Source organism: Armigeres subalbatus, chromosome 3 (genome assembly GCF_024139115.2).
Source record: "Armigeres subalbatus isolate Guangzhou_Male chromosome 3, GZ_Asu_2, whole genome shotgun sequence".
Classification (NCBI taxonomy): Eukaryota; Metazoa; Arthropoda; class Insecta; order Diptera; family Culicidae; genus Armigeres; species Armigeres subalbatus.
Window position 1 is genome coordinate 232,577,327 of NC_085141.1, and position 7,957 is coordinate 232,585,283.

Here is a 7,957-nt window from a genome sequence, read left to right on the forward strand (position 1 = left end):
TTTGGATCGAGCTCTGGATTGTTGCTTACTGATTTTAGTTCTGCAACGAAAAAGAGCCAAATATTAAATTTAGTTGAGACTTTAGGTTATTAAAACTTACATGAAGTTCTATCAGCGACCGTTGGACTTCTTGAAATTTTCACTGTGAACTCATTTTCTAGTTCTGCTTCGATTTATACAGAATGAGTCAAACTAACTCAAAATAATAATTCTCAGTTACTCAGCGTTTGACGTCTCTGAAGAACTTATTATTTTGAGTTAAAGCGACTCAAAATTGAGTTCAGCCGAACGAGCGTGTTAGAAAATCGAGAATTTGTTTTCAATAAAATGAAATATTAACGCATTTGCCCAAAATTACACGCGGCGCTCCCTTTGGGAAACGACGCACCGCACTTTTTGCTGCCAGTATACTCGATACTTATGGGGAGATAACATTGCGGCGTTTCCTAAGGTGCGGTTGTTCCTTTCGACTATGGAACGCCGTGTGGAATTTTGTGCAAATGCGCTTTTGGAAACATTACAACAGCCGCGCGGTGTATCGTATTGACAGCACCCTACAATATCTGCACTCAACTTATCTTGAATGTAAATTTTACCGGATAATTCAGGTAAACAATAAAAATTGCTTATCTGATTCTTTTCACATGTTGTTGGTAGATATTATAGATATACAGGTAAACCTTACCTGATGTTCAGGTTGATATTACGTGAATTTTGGGTGAATTTTATAGGAGAACATGTAAGAAAAGTTTAGTGTTTTGTGTCGTTCGTTAAAGGCGGTGACATCGAGCAAATGAGTTCAGTGAAAATAGTATTGTCGGGCCGCCACCAAACCGGACCGCGCGATTGAGCACTCGCGCTGCGCGGCGAGTCGCGACAATTTGAAATATTTCATTAGTATAGTGCGCATCATGCACGCATGGATGTACCTGCGGATGTACTATCATGCGCACTAATCATAAATGAGTTGCGACGTCTGATAACTGCAGATATTTCATTTTATTGAAAACAAATTTTCGATTTTCTACTATACACGGAATATTAACCATGAAGGAAAGCGAACGTAAGTTTTTGTTTGTACTTATAAGAGGAAATATAATAATGGCCTCATTTTATTCATATATTCTTCAACAGGAATCATAAATCATGGATTCGATAATATTTAAATACCATACCGTGTTTATCGAACTGGAAGTCGAGCTGGCAGTTGATGGAGCGGGTGCCATACCGGGCCTGGCCATACTCCACTAGAAGAGTAAATGGACGACTAATATCGCTTTAATTCTACGGGTAGCGCAACTTTATAATCAGAAACTTTGGTTTATGTTATTTTATAAGAATGAAGAAGAAAAAATAAGATAGAATCAAGAAGAAAGAATATAATAGGAAATTAGAAATAAGAATGAATATAATAGGAAATAAGAAATAAGAAATAAGAAATAAGAAATAAGAAATAAGAAATAAAAAATAAAAAATAAGAAATAAGAAATAAGAAATAAGAAATAAAAAATAAGAAATAAGAAATAAGAAATAAGAAATAAGAAATAAGAAATAAGAAATAAGAAATAAGAAATAAGAAATAAGAAATAAGAAATAAGAAATAAGAAATAAGAAATAAGAAATAAGAAATAAGAATTAAGAAATGAGAAATAAGAAATGAGAAATAAGAAATAAGAAATAAGAAATAAGAAATAAGAAATAAGAAATAAGAAATAAGAAATAAGAAATAAGAAATAAGAAATAAGAAATAAGAAATAAGAAATAAGAAATAAGAAATAAGAAATAAGAAATAAGAAATAAGAAATAAGAAATAAGAAATAAGAAATAAACAATAAGAAATAAGAAATAAGAAATAAGAAATAAGAAATAAGAAATAAGAAATAAGAAATAAGAAATAAGAAATAAGAAATAAGAAATAAGAAATAAGAAATAAGAAATAAGAAATAAGAAATAAGAAATAAGAAATAAGAAATAAGAAATAAGAAATAAGAAATAAGAAATAAGAAATAAGAAATAAGAAATAAGAAATAAGAAATAAGAAATAAGAAATAAGAAATAAGAAATAAGAAATAAGAAATAAGAAATAAGAAATAAGAAATAAGAAATAAGAAATAAGAAATAAGAAATAAGAAATAAGAAATAAGAAATAAGAAATAAGAAATAAGAAATAGAAAATAAGAAATAAGAAATAAGAAATAAGAAATAAGAAATAAGAAATAAGAAATAAGAAATAAGAAATAAGAAATAAGAAATAAGAAATAAGAAATAAGAAATAAGAAATAAGAAATAAGAAATAAGAAATAAGAAATAAGAAGTAAGAAGTAAGAAGTAAGAAGTAAGAAATAAGAAATAAGAAATAGGAAATCGAGAAGAAGAAAGAAGGAAGAAGAACGTAGAGAGAATAAAGAAAGAAGATGGCAAAAGGAGGGAGGAAGAAGGAAGAAAGAAGAAGGAAGGAGGAAACAAGAAAGAAAAAAGAAAAAGGAAGAAAGAAATAAGAAGAAACAAGGAAGAAAGGAGGAAACGCAAAACCAGAAAGCAAGAACAAATTTTCTTCATTCTTCCTTCTACCTTCTTCTATCTTCTTTCTCCCTTCTTCCTGTTTTCTTCTTCCTTCTTCCTTCTTCCTTCTTTCTTCTTCCTTCTTTCTTCTACCTTTTTCCTTCTTCCTTCTACCTTCTTCCTTTTTCCTTCTTTCTTCTTCCTTCTTCCTTCTTCCTTCTTCCTTCTTCCTTCTTCCTTCTTCGGCCTAATGACCGTTCGGCCTAATGACCATTCGGCCTAATGGCCTTCGGCCTAATGACCCAGCATCGCCAGGCATAGGTTGCAATCCGATACCTATTGTTCTTGGGAGGAACATCTGGGACAGTGATCAGACTACTATCGCTTTCGTTTTATTTCGAGGTGTGTTTGTTCTGCTTCTTTCGATCAGAGTCAGCCGGCCGTTACCGTTTGCTTCACACTTTTTCTTTTTTGGTTGATTATTCTTGTTCAATAAAACACTTGTAACTGAAGAGTTACCATTTACTAGTTCTTCTATGGTATTGTTTCCGTCCACATCTGTCGACTGCACTTCCGCACCATTCTGCCGTTGCTGCAAAATGGGGCAGCATTTTTTTAAATGCTGGTCTGATTTGCAGGTGAAACATTTTGTCTTGATCCCCTCAAAATATATCCTGCCTTTACGATTACAGAAAAAGAGCACATCTGGTATTTCCTTATAGATGTCTATGTAAAGATCACGAACTCCGGTAAACAAGTCGAGCTGGAACTCGGTTGGAAACCGCTCCCTTATGGTACGTTTTACCTTCCCATTTTTCTACATACCTAGTATCAGGTCGGCATCTGGTATTTCAGGTGGCAAATCAAATATTCGCGCATAACGTGTGTTTCCTGCTACTGACATACGGACCATTGCTATTTTCCATTGGTATAATGAAATGGCAGCAGCTTTTCGTTGTTTGCCAAGACCAACTGCATCGCTTCTTCGCATTTAAAGCGGATGAAAACTAACTTTTCTTCCGAAATTTTATAAGCAGCTTCCATCGATGAACGGTCGCCATTGAGGTCCTTCACGAAATTAACCATATCTGCCACTGTTGGTGGGTTGGCATCCCCGGGAAACGAAAAAGCTAACGTATTTCTCACCGTGACTTCATTCGACATTTTGATCACTATTTATTCGATCTAATACAAAAGCCGAAAACGAGCCACCGAGTGAACAAGAGCGTCTAATCTGTCCGAGACGTGATCGTCCACTGATGAAAACTAAAATGATCGTGGCGCCATCTCCGAATGATTCCCTTGTCATAAGACATCTTATGGCATAAGTCGTCTTATGACAAGTGAAGACATTCCACTAAAAAGCTCAAAATAATTTTCTTATCCAAATGATTGCCAATGGTATTCCTAATGTTGAGTACTTTTGAATCAACGGTTGCGGATGTTTACACACGTATCGGATACCAGTCTCAATATCTGTTATCTGTGGTACATACTACCAAATGTTACGCGTAATGCGAATGAAATTTCACTTTGATGGCTGATGGCAATTACTAACATGTGTTGATCAAGACGATGAATCCGAATCCACCTCTTCACTACCCTTATATGCATAATTGTCGCATATAAGGCTGTTTTTAGATTTTGAATTTTTATCTCAGAATAACTACGAAATGTTATTATTACACAGCTATCATTCTCATGCTCATGCAGAGCAGTTCATTTTTATGTATTTTTTTCTAAAATTGGTAAGACACATTGAAAAAATCACGCACATAGTAGAATAAAAACTTGCATAAAAAAACAACGAATATTGTATTTCTAAGCAGAACTGCACACAAAAAAAAATCATTGGTAAAATCCAAAGAAACGTTAGTAAAAACAAGAAAATTCGTTAGTGATTTTCAGTAGAAAGTATAGAATTGTTAAATCTACAATTGCAAAAATGTCACATCGGGAAGAACTTTAACAAGAGCCGACTTTTCAATATAACAGTTTTCTCTCAAAACTAAATGTGTATTTTACTTTTCAAAATTACATTGAAATCAACAGTGATACTTTCAAAGCAACAAGGTTTGTGTACTTTTAATTCCAAATAAATGCCAAAATAAATTTCAAGACTTATAGTAAAACTTTTATTTATTATATCGTCATGTTTATGGTCTGCGTCTTGTAAGGGATCCGGGTTCTAGGGTAGCATGTTATAGCGCTGGAATTGCGGTACCAGATCCCATTCACTCGCAGCTAAACCGCGGACGCAGCAGCAGATCGTACTTCATGGTAAGCGGTGGGAGACGGTCCTACGCCGAAGGCCATCTTTCGCGGCGTCCAATTGTTTTTGCGCAGTGACAAGATCACGGGAGAGTGCTGTTCCATCCGGTTCGAGATTCTTACCGCAGCTCTTGCCAAGCTTTTCATGTTCTCGCCATGTGTGTATACTTTTCCTAAAATGTAAATAGTAAAAATAATAAATCAATCGATAACAAAAGTATTTTACAAACCCCACCTTAGAATTTTCATTTGCCGTGCCGATTCCGGACCTATCAGAGAGGACATCTTCTGCTGGTGTTTAGAAACCCCGCTAGAGATTCGTCTTTCACGCAGCTGACCGGTTATAACCGAAGTTTCGAAGATTATCCGTAATTAAAACGGAATGTATTTCAGTTTCTTGTTATACTGACTTAAATTTTTACCATTGATTTCTTCAATTTTTCAAAATTCTCTCCACAGCTAAAACTGTTTTTGCACTAACAAATGAAAAAACAAAAAGTATAGAATGACAGTTGCCAAATTTTTAGAAAGTAACATGTTTATTTGAAATCTTTTGATCTGTAAAAAGAAAAATTTCAACTGTTGAAATAACAGTTTTTTGTTTAGAAACAATTTCTGAAATAAAAAGTTTTTCTCTCACATTTAGAGTTTCATTAATCAAATTAACTACATTTTCTATCTTTTTATAATAAAAGTGTGAAACTTTTAGAAACACAATTTATTTTTTCTCTGTGTGTTCGGTTAAACTATTGGAATAATCATGATTGCAAAATCTATTTCCGAACGGAAAATTAGAATGACTTTAATGGAAAGCAGTTTTCCTATCAATTTTGTGAGGCAAAGCTAAAGCAGGAACTAATAACTAATATTAGTTCCTGGTCTTAACGGTCTTAACAATTGGCATGAACCAAACTCATAAATAGCTGAGAAGCAATAAAAAGAAAACTAAAACAAATTACATTTTCTTCTTTGAAGCGGAAGATACGAATTGGCAAAATTTGATTTCTTTTTTTTCTTCTGTACAGCAATGCAAATAAATCGACATTGTTATTGATGACCCATTTCAAGCTTTGAGCCCTCCAGGCAGACACGGTCGATAAGGGCACACAAGACCACCACTGCTCGGTAATCGTTTATTAGTGTACCACTGAATGTGATTAAATATCTTTATTTCTGTTTGGAACATAATATTGTCGGGCCGGCACCAAACCGGACCGCGCGATTGAGCACTCGCGCTGCGACGCGAGTTGCGACAATTTGAAATATTTCATTAGTAGTGCGCATCATGCACGCATGGATGTACTATCATGCGCACTAATCAGAAATGAGTTGCGACGTCTGATAACTGCAGATATTTCATTTTATTGAAAACAAATTTTCGATTTTCTACTATACACGGAATATAATGATGTAATGAAGCTATTAAACAGACCAAAATGAATTGAATTCAAAGACCATTACTTCAAATATCAATGAATCAAATATGGATTCTTTGGCATAAAAATTAATATATTGTGGATGTTGCTTTCATAACTTTTATTATTATCAACTTACAAGTACACATAATATGTTGCATACATATCGTAATTCAACTTATCAACCGCATTGTGCTCAGACAGAGATTCCTATTTTGATGATGTACAACTTTGTTGTACGAGAAAGGTAAAAAATGCATTCTTCTCCTAAACTTATGTGAGACGGGAACGTTTCCAGCAATTTATAATAAGGAAAACATAAATTAGCCATCGATTAGCATGCTTTTGGCAAATTGAGGCAAAAGCGAAGAAGTTAAAACGCAAGAAGGAAAGATATTCCTTTCCCTATACTCGCACTTCTCAAGCGGAATAATGCAGGTCCCTGCTGTGAAATATTTAGCATGAGCAATAAATCAACCGAAAAGTTTCGCGGAATAATCGTCTGAAGAAAAGGACGATGACAATGACCGAAGATGCACACGAGTGTTCGGAGAATTTTGCATTTGTCAGTCTGCAATCAGTTCTTTCTTTATCAAATTAAAACAGATTTACGCTGTGTCCTCCTGACAATCGAAGAGAAAATATGTTCTTGTGAGTAAAACGCCAATTTTGTGTCACAGTTTCCAATTTGCCCTTGGAGGTTACTTTGGAGCGCTGTCTTATGAATTTTGCTCGTGTTGTACCCATTTTTATTTGAATTGAATTGTGCTATGCAAGAAGAGAACATGTTTTTAAATGTACAAATCATGATAAAATGCGGCGAGGTTTCTGTCTTGAATGAACAAATTCTTGACACATTCGCACTGATCAAGTGGAATGTTAAATAGACTGATTCATAAATTTATGTTTATAACAAAATTCTAAAACACTTTCAGCTTGGTCAGTTTTTAGCGCAGAAGGCTTTTGTACTTGTTACAATTTCAATTCATTTAGCTCATCTTGCCAACCTCATCTACTTGAACCTATTGAATTCGGTACACTATCGAGAAATTTTTTCATTTGGATTCAAATATTCTGCCGAAATGTTTTTTTTTATTTTGAAAAACATGTTTATGCGAGATTGAATGACTACAGCATTTTCCCATATATTTAGTCGATTTTTTTCCACATAAACTTCATGCTTGTTGAGCACACACAAAACTTCATTTTCAGGGGTATTATACCTCTCGAAAAAATGATTTTGATTTTTTTCATATGAGTGTGGTCCACCTTAATGTAGATTGTAGATTGCCAAATTTTTACGATGGTAATTCAATCTTATCGAATTTATAGGGTGGGATTTTTCCGCGATGGAAAACGGAGTGGGTTGCTTCATACCATTCTAATCGTAGCGCATAGGCTGTTGTGAACTCTGCACGATCCCGATTCTTCGACATTACGTCAGGAGTACCTCAAGGTAGTGTCTTTGGACCACTGATCTTCAACATCTATGTCATCTATGTGCTCTTCGTCAAAACTGTCAATCGCCGTTGACCTCAAATTTCATCGCATCGTACGTTCACCGGCCATTGTACGATCATTCAAGTCGACGTCAACTCTTTATCAATGTGGTGCAGCGATAACGACATGCGCATCAATAGCAAGAAATGCAAGGTTGTTATATCTTTCTCTTGCCCTAACAACCAGATTCAGCACCAGTACTTCGTCGTAACAGATCCTCTCGAACGTGTAACGTCACTATGTGATCTTGGAGTGACCATCGATGCCAA